General features: G+C 34.2%; 1 protein-coding gene across 10 annotated transcripts in view; it reads right to left on the bottom strand.

The window, feature by feature from the left end:
- LOC135846637 (BTB/POZ domain-containing protein 2-like) overlaps nt 1-13,302 on the bottom strand; it is a 136,954-nt gene that overhangs the window by 48,848 nt on the left and 74,804 nt on the right. Inside the window, exon 1 of one of the 10 annotated variants that reach the window (XM_065365844.1) lies at nt 3,907-4,260. The exons of the other annotated variants lie outside the window; for them this stretch is intronic. The gene's annotated coding sequence lies outside the window, so the exon portion shown is untranslated. Of the gene's footprint in view, nt 1-3,906; nt 4,261-13,302 lie in introns of those variants that run through there. 10 annotated transcript variants of the gene reach the window in all.

The raw sequence follows: 13,302 nt of genomic DNA, 5'->3' as shown, positions 1-13,302 counted from the left end.
ACATTGAAGTTACACTTTCAGAAATGAAAAAAAAGAAAAAAACATTCAAAAATAATCGTCTTACTTAGATGTCGCAGAAGAAATCAGAAGATGAAAAATTATAAATTTGGATGACCTGAGTTTATCGTCGGTACCTATCAACTATCAAGGACTTACAAACAAGCGATAGACTAAGGGAATGGCGAACAATTGTTTGCACTTTTGATTGTGATTACCATCCAAGAGCAAATGATTGAAAAAATACATGGTTTGCGCTTTTCCATATAATTTCGTCAGTATAGCAGGGGTTCCAAAAAAGCACTTTGACAATGTATTTTATTCAAAAAGTAACCATAACCAACCAATCCCTATGAAATTTTCAGGGTACTAATTTTGGAGTATTTTGTACAACATATCAAAAGGATACTTGAGATTACCCTACAATTTTTCAAATTGGAATACAAATCGACTCAACTTTTTCAATTGGGTCAGTCATTCCACGTCAATTCCAGTGAACCTAAAATATCATCCATTTCAGCAGTGGATTACTCGATAACCGCGATACCTAGCAAAATGGAACTTTCTCCCATAGTTGGGGGTTTTGAAAGGCTTTTTGTTGATATCATGAAAATTAGTGTTGCCACTTTTTTTCGTACAAAAAATTAGCTCAAAAAGTTTCAAAACGTAGTTTTTATATCGTTCCGACTCTCATAAATTCTGAAAAAAATATATTATGGACTTTTCATGCTAAACAACATGATTGAAAAATTGGAATGGCACCATGTCGCAAAGTCGATTTTAAAAAATTTCCAATTTGCGAAAAAAATGCGATTTTTTGATTTAAAACACAAATAAAAGTTTTGATTGGTGAAGTTGACCAATTTGACCCCTATTCTTACGTATCTGTTGAAAAAGTTGAAAAAAACTCTTTCACTCGATGAAATAAACTCATCACAAAAAAATCAAAATTCGAAAAAATTCAAAAAATATACGAAATTTAATTTTTTTGCTACGAGTGTGATTTTTAACAACTTTTTCATAAAATACGTCAGAAAGAGGCCAAAATAAGACAACTGAATAAATTCAAACTTTCTGTGATGTTTGAAATTGAAAATTGAATTTTTTCGAGTTTTGATTTTTTTTGTGAGGAGTTCATTTCATCGAGTGAGAGGGTTTTTTCAACTCTTTCAACAGATACGTAAAAATAGGGGTCAAATGAGTCAACTTCACCAATCAAAACTTTTTTTCGTGTTTTAAATAAAAAAATCGCATTTTTTCGCAAACATTCAATTTTTTTAAATCGACTTTAAGACATAATGCCATCCCAATTTTTTAATATGTTGCTCAACATGAAAAGTAGTCCATAATATATTTTTTTCAGAATTTTTGAGAGTCGGAACGATATAAAAACTACGTTTTGAAACTTTTCGAGCTAATTTTTTGTACGAAAAAAGTGGCAACACTGATTTTTATGATATCACCAAAAAGCCTTTCAAAACCTCTAACTAATGGAAAAAGTTCTATTTTGGTAGGTATCGCGGTTATCGAGTAATCCACTGCTGAAATGGATGATATTTTAGGTTCACTGAAAACTTTGACACCTCCTGGCTGCCTTTAAAAAAGGGCTAGAGGGCTGCGATTTGCGCCATTGGTCATCCCTTCGGAACGTCTTTCCACAGGAAAAATTTTTTAAAAAATGACTGACCCCATCCCTTACCACTTCTTGTTCGAATTGACATGGGAATGACCCAATTTTTATTTCACTCGAGCTCGGGGTGATTGCCAAATTTAAGGTCACTTTTTTTGGAAAATTGGCTTTTTGCATTTTTTGTATAATATCTACACTTCTTGAAGCTTTTTACATCACGAGAAAATAAAACAGAAAGAATCAAAATCCGATTATAAAATATAGAAATGGGTAACAAAATCAGATTGATATTATAAATAGGTATATAATAGTTCTGTTGAGATAACCAACCCATTTTAAGAATCCGACACGAGACGAGAAAATTGTTTTCTTTTATATGTATCTACTATATCGATGGTGTTTTGGAAGAAGGGCCAAACTGCATTTTTCAAGATTTTTTTCTCTCGGTGAAACACTGCTCTAACAACCGGAGATGGAAAGGTAAAAGGGCCAAACTGTCTCACAACTAAACTGAATGATGCAGCTTGGCTCTGAAACAGTTTGGCCCTTTTTATCTGTCCAACTCTGGCTGTTATAGCACTGTTCCCCTGAGTGAAAAAAATCTTGAAAAATACAGTTTGACCCTTCTTCCAAAACACCATCGTTATTGAGAATATCATCGAAATATTTCCAATTTTTTCCCCATCTTTTGGCATCAAATTTTTTATTTTCTGATTAATAATACCTCACGATTTAATCTCAGTTTAATGCAAGGGAAGAGCAATGCAGGTTAGGGAGAATCACCCCTTCCCTTCCAGAAAAAGTCAGCAGATTTGGACAAAATTCAGCAGAAACCTTGACTTCTAGTTGAAGGTTACTCTGAAAACATTTTAGCTCCGGAAGTGCCCATGGATGGAGAGGAGAAATGGGTTCTCAAAGAGAGGACATTTTCGAAAAAAATCGTGTTTTTTCACTCCTGTCGTTTCTCAAATTGTTTATTCGTGTTTTGAAAATTTTTGTTCCTCGATATTTCGAATTAATCATGCCAAACACATCGAAAGATATGATTTTTAAAACAAGGGAAATACCAGTGTTTTGGAAAGTAGGGGTGCTGATTTTTGGATCATTATTGCCAATTGCAAAAATTCGAGAAAAATACTTATAGCCAAAAACTTGTAAAAATTTTTCGATTTTTTGAAATTTTCAATAGTGAATAAAAAATTGGCACCATTACGTTTCAAAATATCTCCCCAGGTTCAAGAATGATAAATTTTGATTTTTTGGCTTAATCAATGCAAAATATTGCCAATATTGGAGAGGAATGAAATTCTTAAAACATAAATTTATCCAAAAATACACGATTTGCAAATTTTTAACCGCTCAGTAGAACCCTAAGAGCCCCAAGACAGGTTGGGTAGCGACAGGAGTGAAAAAAACCAAGATTTTTTCAAAAGTGTCCTCTCTTTGAGGACCCATTTCTCTCCTCTAGGGACACCTTCGAAGCTAAAAGGGAAAAGGCAGACAAAAAGCAATGTTGAGGACCATATATGTATGTAGTATGTACATATAGGTAGTCAATTTCTAGGGAAAAAAGACAGTTTGAGAACGGTATGTTATTTTTTCTTTTTCTAAAATCATGTACGTTTTCTGGTTTAAAAATAATTGATATGTATCTCTAAATGTAATCTACCAAGATTAATCATTACTTACAGAATCCTAATTAATCGTTTTCAAATTATTAAGAACTTATTGAAGACATCATTATACTTAATTGATTCTTATACACACCTATACGCATAATGTTAGAATTTTCAAGTGAATTATCATCAATGTGTAACCAGAAAAATTGATAACTTTTTACTTAAAATTGTAATCATTTTATTCTGGTGACGATGAACGTGTAGTTACGAAGTAAGAATACAGTCTGAGTCTTTTAACTTTACAAAGATCGAAGATGATATAAAAATAGTGGGGGAAGTGTTTCATAAATATCAATTTCCAGCTGAAATTTCAACAAGTCCAATTCATTTCCAAAAAACCGATACCTACCTATTAACTCGAATTAGGTAATAACAAAAAATCCTTATTGAGACAAAAAAATTTTCCAAGTCCTAAATAATAAAGTCGTCAACAAGACCGAAAACACTCGCTCGCTCAAACATTAAAAAAAAATAAGCCTCCAACAGTCACTTCAATACCCAAATAAATCCATAAACCACACATTTAGTTTAAACACTGGCACTGGCAATAAGTAAATTTTTTTTTAAAATCATAAAAAATCAAAACAACAAAACACTTACCAATACTTATGGGTAATCTTATAAACGCGACACAGCCGCTTAACCAACACCTTGACGAAAACCATTTTAAAACGACACCTTAAAACCACCCAATAATGTACTTTTTTCATCCGAACTTCTTAATTTTTCTCCGCGAAAAAGAAAAAAATTAGCGAAAAAATTTACACTCTAGGAGAACTTTTATCGACTGAAAAAAAAACACGACCACCACTTCAACTCTTCGTTATAGCCGGCTTTCGAGCTATGTACTATATCGCAGAGAGCCGTTGACAGTTGAAACGATACCGATACGAGTCCAACGACGACGAGTGATTGACCATTAAACCATTAAGCATAAATTTCAAGTTGAAAATGCACCGCACATTTCCGAGTCTTGCGTCGAGGTGACGTCAGCAGGGTAGAGGGAGGTAAGAAGAACCGCGAGCCCGCGAGTTGTGTATGGCTGCGAATGTAGGAAGCTATGCCTCGTGATAACAATAATATAATCTCGGGCTCGCCGAAATGACGATTGACGAATACTGAAGCTGAATAGTGTGAGTGTGTTTACCCTGCAGCCTCCCAGCCCAGTACCAGCTACCTCGTTGTTCTCTTCTTCTCGCTATTGTGATGTGATGAAATTATCAACAACAACAACAACAACAAGGGATTCCGAGTTGCTTATCAGTGTACCTAATGTTTATAATATTTATTTTTTACTGGAAGTGTTACGCGCTATCGAGCCATTAACGCCGAGAAATACGAGTACCTACCTATAAGACGAATGAAAGATAAGTGATAAGAGGTCAGGGTTCTTTTGCGGTGATGCGAGAATATCTGAGTGAGATATGAGAATATTATGGATTTATGGCAATGCTTATTATGTATACCTACTATAGTGGATAAGTTTAAGTGAATTATTTTGTTCTTATTTATTTTCGGATTGAATTAGGTACCTACCTAATTAATTTTTACTTAAAATTTTCGTAGATGTGATAAGGAAATGAATGAAATGAATTGATTGAGGCAGAAAGCAACAACGTGATCTGTAAAGTGTAGGTTGGTTCTTGGCCTTTCGATGAGTTTCTCCTGATTAAAGGTACTTTTTTATTCTCTAACGAACTTTTTATTTGAGAAAAGAAAGAATGTAGATAGGTAAGCAATATTGTAAAATAATTCCGAAATAATACTTTACCAGAAGAAATACCTACAACAGGGCTGTTAATACGTTTATAGGTCACGAAATTTCTAATTAAAAAAATTAATTACGCGAAACGAATTATTTTGAAAGTTTTTTCGTTTCTTCTGCAATTTTTGGCTTTTTATGGCAAGTTTTTTTTGCTGCAAATTTTGGCCAAATTTTGGCGAACCTCATCCATCTAGAGTTTTTTTCCTGTATTATTTGTTAGTAAAAAATGAAAACTTCTGGAATTTGATATTTTGACTTTATTCAAAATGGAGAAAGCAGAGAGATGAGACTGAACTTTTCTCAACTTTTTTCGGCTAATCTTGCAACTTTTTACCACAGGCCCTCTCCCACCCTTCAGTATTTTTTATGCTAATTAGTCGGGTGTGATTCGAACAAATTTTGGAAAAGGCAGTCGGAAACAAAAACGTTGAATGATTTTAAAATGTTCGAAAACAATGATTTTATACTTTTGAGAAAAATTTGAATTGTTTTAGGTACCTATTGCAAGGTTGGTGCTGAAATCCAAAATCCAAATTGTTTGAAAATCAAATTCAAAAAAAATGAATTCAGAGAATTTACAATTTGTATGATACAAAAAAATCATTTTCAATATAAGAAGTTTCAACGTCAAAATTTAGTGATTTTTGGTATTTTTGAATGAAATTTCGCACCTTTTTTCGTTATTTTGCACATTCTCGCACCGGTATACTAACTTTTAGAATTTCTGAACTTAATTTTCCATTCTTGTAAATTTTTTAAAAATTGCACAATAGAATTCAAATATGCCCAAGCGAAAGCAAGTGCAAAAACAAAGCGTTTATTTTCATATCTTCAACATATTTAAAAATGTTGACAACAATTTTCAGAGGAAATTAAGCATAATAATATGTATTCTTAAGAATAGGAATAAAAGCTCGAGTGAGGCGAGGGAACAAGGTGTTGAAAATTTGATAATTTTTACAAAATTAAAGCAACATTGTTTTCGATGTGAGAAGTCAATTTCTCAACCCTCCAAAGAAAAAGAAAATGATATAGCTCGAGTGAAATGAGGACGAAAGCTGTGGAAAATTGATAATTCGTATCATGAATAATAGTCCGGCATATGACAATAGGAGTAATTGCACCACTCCCCCCCCCCGCCGATCCTCCGGGACAACTTTTTTCTTAAAGGGGACATCCTAAGGAACATTTTAAAGGACAGTTGCCAAAAAGAAGTTGGCCTTACTTACAAAAAAGGCCGGCCATTTTGATTGACAGGTCAGCCGAAATCGCAGATTTTGCGGGACTTGCACGAACTTTTTCAAACTTTACAAAGGTAAATCGAAAGATCATGCAAAAATCACCTGTCAAAATTTCAAGTGCTAAAGTGCGTTTTTCGATTTTTGGTGAATTTTTGAAAATCGAAATTAGGCCAAAAATGAGGGAAAAAATCAAAATTTCACCAAATTGACCAAGAAAGCTGAAATTTGGGATACACCCTATTTTCGTCGTGCCAAATCGATTGGAAACGGTTTCGACTCGTTTTGAGCAGTTCTGGAGCCTCCAGCAAATTTTTAAAACTTTAAATTTTCACGAAATTTCATCAAATGGAGATGGAAAGCTGAAATTTACTCTACAATTCAATTTCAACACCCTCTGAAGACGACTTCAGGTGGGTTCAAGTAATTTTAGGGCCTCCAGCGACTTTTTTTGAAAATTACTGGAGCCTCCAGCAGATTTTTGAAGCTTTAAATTTTCACAAAACTTCATCAAATAGAGATGGAATGCTGAAATTTACTCTACACTCCAATTTTAACACCCTCTGAAAACGACTTCTGGTTGATTTCAAGTCATTTTAGAGCCTCCAACGACTTTTTTGAACATTACTGGAGCCTCCAGCAGATTTTTGAAACTTGAAATTTCCCCAAAATTTTATCAAACCAAGATGGAGAGTTGAAATTCATTCTGCAAACTAATTTCAATACGCTACGAAGTTGACTGCTGGTGAATTTCAAGTCGTTTTGGTCCCTCCAGCAACTTTTTGAAAGGTTGTATGACTTTTTTTGGAAAATTGAAATTTCCCAAAAGTAGCTGGAAGCTTCAAAACCATTTGAAACCACCATGTAGTCTGCGAAGTAAATTTCAGCTTGCCAAACTCCATTTCATAAATTAATGTTGCGAAAATTTCAATTTTCAAAAATCTACTGGAGGCTCCAGTAATTTTCAAAAAAGTCGCTGGAGGCCATAAAATGACTCTAACCCAGGTGAAGTCGTCTTCAGAGGGTGTTAAAATTAAAGTGTAGAGTAAATTTCAGCTTTCCAGCTCCATTTGATGAAATTTTGTCAAAATTTAAAGTTTCAAAAATCTGCTGGAGGCTCCAGTAATTTTCAAAAAAAGTCGCCGAAGGCCCTAAAATTACTTGAACTCACCTGAAGTCGTCTTCAGAGGGTGTTAAAATTAGAGTGTAGAGTAAATTTCAGCTTTCCATCTCCATTTGATGAAATTTTGTGAAAATTTAAAGCTTCAAAAATCTGCTGCAGGCTCCAGTAATTTTCAAAAAAAGCCGCTGGAAGCCCTAAAATCACTTGAACTCACCTGAAGTCGTCTTCAGAGGTTGTTAAAATTGGAGTGTAGAGTAAATTTCAGCTTTCCATCTCCATTTGATGAAATTTTGTGAAAATTTAAAGTTTCAAAAATCTGCAGGAGGCTTCAGGAATTTTCAAAAAGTCGCTGAAGGATCCAAAACGACTTGAAATTCATCTGCAGTACTTCGTAGCGTATTGAAATTGGTTTTTAGAATAAATTTTAGCTTTACAACTCCAATTTGATGGAATTTTGTGGGAATTTCGAGTTTCAAAAATCTGCTGGAGGCTCCAGAACTGCTCAAAACGGATTGAAACCGTTTCCAATCGATTTGGCATGTCAAAAATAGGGTATATATCAAATTTCAGCTTTCTCGGTTAATTTGGTAAAATTTTGATTTTTTCCCTCATTTTTGGCCTAATTCGATTTTCAAAAATTCACCAAAAATCGAAAAACGCACTTCCGCACTTCAAATTTTGACAGGTGATGAATTTTTGCATGATCTTTCGATGTATCTTTGTAAAACTTCAAAAATGTTCGTGCAAGTCCTATGTTAAAACGCAAAATCTGCGATTTTGGCTGACCTGTCAATCAAAATGGCCACCATTTTGTAAGTAAGGCCAACTTTTTTTTTTGGCAAGTTTGCTTTAAAATGTTCCTTAGGATGTCCCCTTTAAGAAAAAGGTCGTCCCGGAGGATCGGCGGGGGGGGGGGTGCAATTACTCCTATTGTCATATGCCGGACTATAAAGAACAGGGTCATTCCACGTCAATTGTTTAAAACATGAAAAAAAGTTTTGATAAGTGAAGTTGACCCATTTGACCCCTACTTTTACGTAACTGTTGAAAAAGTTGAAAAAACCCTTTCACTCGATGAAATGAACTCCTCACAAAAAATCAAAATTCGAAAAAATTCGATTTTCAATTTCAAACATCAAATAAAGTTCAAATTTTTTCAGTTGTCTTATTTTGACCTCTTTCTGACGTATTTCATGAAAAAATTGATAAAAATTACACTCACAACAAAAAAATACAAATTCGTTCATTTTTTGAATCTTTTTTTCCACTGGAAAAATTTAAAAAAAATCACCGACCCCCTCCCCCTGCCACTTCTGGGTCCAATTGACGTGGAATGACCCAACATCATTGTTAAATTGTTGGGAATGCAAAAACTTTAGAAAATCATACTATTTTTAAAAATACGAATGGATGAGCCTCAGCGAGGCGAGGTTAAAAGCTCTCGAAAATTCACAATTTTTCATTTTTTTCCATTATATTTTCAAAAACAACCAATTTTGGCAAAAATTAGAGATTATTGTTTCCAAATTTTCGGCCAAAAATAGGGTATTTTTTGATATGTATTTCAGCAGAAGTTGGGTCTTTCTGGCAGTTTTATTAACTGAATTGCATTTCAGAGACTTTTTTTTTTTTTTTTTTGAAAAATTTCAAGTCGAACAACATTATTTTTGATGTGAGAAACTGAGAAGTCAATGCGAAAACTTTTGTAAAATTTATAATTTAAGAAGTAAAACCCCCATGGTTTTTGGTTATTCTTCGATTTTCCCTGCTTACACAATTTCTTACCAACTTTCTCAATTTTCTCCTAATTTTTCCCGAAAATTCTCAACTTTTCGCCTAAATTTTCTGTCGGGGGGGGGGGAGTTGACACCAGGCAGAACTTTGCATCTTTTGAACATCTTATTTTTGAAAAATATATCTTTGCGAGCGTTTCTTGGAAATCGCAATTTTTGATCAAAAATGCAAAAGGGGCCACTTGAGAAATATAGAACGAAAATTCACTAATTGACCCAGAACGCTGACATTTGGTTAGCAAACGTTATCTCCACATTTTACCCATCGAATCAATTAGAAACGGTTTCAAACCGTTTTGAGCAGTTCTAGAGCCTTCAGAATAATTTTGAGTGTGGCTTCGAGAATTTACCCGAGAAAGTTGCAGAGCTAAAATTTACTTACTTTATCGTACCCTAATTTAAACATGCTGAGTTTTATATAATTGTCTTGGCGCCATCAACCCTTACATGATTGGTAAGTAGATCGAAAAAACGTACGACAATGTAAGTAAAGTATCACTAGCCAAAATTTAAGGAGCTAAAGTGCATTTTTCGAAACGTTCCTTGTTGCGTTACTTAGTAGGAAAAATTACATACCGTTGAGAATTTTTCTGCTTCCATAATACTGACGAAAAAAAAGCTTATCTGGTGCGAAAAATGCTCGAGCGAGCATTGGTCCTAACGTAAGTATAACGACAAGATCAATTGGGAACGTAACTTACCTGTAACACAAAAATTAAAATATTTTTTATCAGATATTACAATATTCGTAATTGGTAAATCAAATTAATGTTAGCAAGTCATCTCCCTACTCACCGTATAATTATGTTTAATATGTATTGTGTACTATTAATTAGCCGAAGTGCTTTACATAATTCAGTATAGGAAATACATATACTTAATCAAACGACAAAAAATGTGATGTGAACGACAGCCAGGTCTCACGACAGTAAGAGGGGTATTGGCGACAAATTAAATGATAAAAACATAAGTTGATGAACGACTAAACAAGTCGTCACCTCGGCTGTTTTTGTTTATGAATCACGACAACTTCTCCCAACAGATATGAGTGTTAGAACGACAAAAGGTCCCTGGTGCTGTCTTTATTATAGAAAAAATGGACCTTCAGGTATCAGTGGGCTGCTCAAAGCAAAAAAGTGATTCAAATTCCAGGATATTTCAATACTGCTTCCTTCTTTTTCACCATCTCCATGCCAGCGCAGCAAAACACTCAATTATTCCCAAGGTGGTCAAAACCTTTAAATCTGCAGATAAAAATTGGAAAAATTTCGACGAATTCCTGAAACTCGTACATGGAATTTGGAAAATCAGCGTATCAAACGATTCAGAACTCTCCACCTGCCCATGCCCTCGTTTCATGAAAAGAACAACATGCGAACATGTCGTACTTGGCGTCCAAATTCAACAGAAACCGGTTCTGCCCCCCCCCCCGAGGCCAAATTCATTCCCTATGGCTAAAAACGCAAGCGTGTGAGGCCAGCAAAATCCAATATAGGTTGTCTCTTTTTAATTGCACATTTCTTGACGTGCTTTCCCAACGTTTTTTTGGCTTTTCCAGGATGATTTGGAATATTTGGAGAAATGAAAACTCGAGCTGGAGGTTCCAGAATTGCTTAAAACTAGTAGCTGTTGGTATGTAGAAGTTGAATTGAAGGAATTGTTCACATTGGTTCGCTTTATGCTCAGAAAAAAATCACATTTCACATAAAAAGTCAAAAATCACTCTTGAAACGACTTTTTAAAATTTTTAAATTTCCAAAAATTTGTCAAAAATCCAAAAATGAACTTCGGTGCCTAAAATTTTGGTTATACTTAAGGGTTTCAAAACATGCTGTTTTGATCTAGCTTGATTTCGTTCAAATCGGAGAGTTTCCGTTCAAAAGGTTCTCTTGATAGTAATTGTGACTATAGATATGTTAATGTCAAAATTGAGTCAACCTAATAGTCCGGCATATGACAATAGGAGTAATTGCACCCCCCCCCCCGCCGATCCTCCGGGACAACTTTTTTCTTAAAGGGGACATCCTAAGGAACATTTTAAAGCAAACTTGCCAAAAAAAAGTTGGCCTTACTTACAAAATGGCGGCCATTTTGATTGACAGGTCAGCCGAAATCGCAGATTTTGCGTTTTAATATAGGACTTGAACGATTTTTTTCAAACTTTACAAAAGTAGATCGAAAGATCATACAAAAATTTATCACCTGTCAAAATTTCAAATGCTAAAGTGCGTTTTTCGATTTTTGGTGAATTTTTGAAAATCGAATTTAGGCCAAAAATGAGGGAAAAAATCAAAATTTTACCAAATTGACGAAGAAAGCTGAAATTTGGGATATACCCTATTTTCGACATGCCAAATCGATTGGAAACGGTTTCAACTCGTTTTGAGCAGTTCTGGAGCCTCCAGCATACTTTTGAAACTCGAAATTCCCACAAAATTCCATCAAATTGGAGTTGTAAAGCTAAAATTTATTCTAAAAACTAATTTCAATACGCTACGAAGTACTGCAGGTGAATTTCAAGTCGTTTTGGATCCTACAGAGACTTTTTAAAATTCCTGAAGCCTCCAGAAAATTTTTGAAACTTTAAATTTTTACAAGATTTCATCAAATGGAGATGGAAAGCTGAAATTTACTCTACACTCTAATTTTAACACCCTCTGAAAACGACTTCTGGTGGATTTGAAGTCATTTTAGAGCATCCAATGACTTCTTTGAAAATTACTGGAGCCTCCAGTAGATTCTTTGAAACTTGAAATTTTCCCAAAATTTTATCAAACCAAGATGGAGAGTCGAAATTCATTCTGCAAACTAATTTAAATACGCTACGAAGTCGACTGCTGGTGAATTTCAAGTCGTTTTGGAGCCTCCAGCAACTTTTTGAAAGGTTGTATGACGTTTTTTGGAAAATTAAAATTTCCTAAAAGTAGCTGGAAGCTTCAAAACCATTTGAAACCACCATGTAGTCTGCGAAGTAAATTTCAGCTTGCCAACTCCATTTGATAAATTAATGTTGGGGAAATTTCAAGTTTCAAAAATTTACTGGAGGCTTCAGTAATTTTCTAAAAAGTCGCTGGAGGCCTTAAAATGACTTGAACCCACCTGAAGTCGTCTTCAGAGGGTGTTAAAATTGGAGTGTAGAGTAAATTTCAGCTTTCCATCTCCATTTGATGAAATCTTGTGAAAATTTAAAGTTTCAAAAATCTGCTGGAGGTTTTAGGAATTTTCAAAAAAGTCGCTGGAGGCTCCAAAATGACTTGAAATTCACCTGCAGTACTTCGTAGCGTATTGAAATTAGTTTTTAGAATAAATTTTAGCTTTACAACTCCAATTTGATGGAATTTTGAGGGAATTTCGAGTTTCAAAAATCTGCTGGAGGCTTCAGAACTGCTCAAAACGAGTTGAAACCGTTTCTAATCGATTTGGCGTGTCGAAAATAGGGTATATCCCAAATTTCAGCTTTCTTGGTCAATTTGGTAAAATTTTGATTTTTCCCTCATTTTTGGCCTAAATTCGATTTTCAAAAATTCACCAAAAATCGAAAAACGCACTTTAGCATTTGAAATTTTGACAGGTGATAAATTTTTGTATGATCTTTCGATCTACTTTTGTAAAGTTTGAAAAAATTCGTTCAAGTCCTATGTTAAAACGCAAAATCTACGATTTCGGCTGACCTATCAATCAAAATGGCCGCCATTTTGTAAGTCATAAAGTTCATTTTTGGATTTTTGGCCAATTTTTGAAAACTTGAAAAATTTTTAAAAAAACTCTTTAAACCTTAGGGCGATTTTAGAACTTTTTACTGGAATATAAATCATTTTTCTCAGTGTTGCATTTGCTAAACATTTATAATAAGATGTAGATCAAATTTTAAGCCAGTTGACTGACTCAAAAAAATGTAGGTTTATTTTCGGAAATACCTCTGCGATGATGCCATTGTAGCGAAATAAAGAAACATAGCATCGTTATAAAGGTCAGAAAGTGACAATATGTAAATGTAAGATCAGGGAAGAAAAAAATAGATGCTTAAAATGTTTTTACAACGCAGAAAAAACAGATACAGAATGAAATAATGCAGAA

The sequence above is a fragment of the Planococcus citri genome, chromosome 5, assembly GCF_950023065.1.
Source record: "Planococcus citri chromosome 5, ihPlaCitr1.1, whole genome shotgun sequence".
In the NCBI taxonomy this organism is placed as follows: Eukaryota; Metazoa; Arthropoda; class Insecta; order Hemiptera; family Pseudococcidae; genus Planococcus; species Planococcus citri.
Note: the sequence above shows the minus strand (reverse complement) of the source record. Positions and strands in the feature narration are given on the sequence as shown.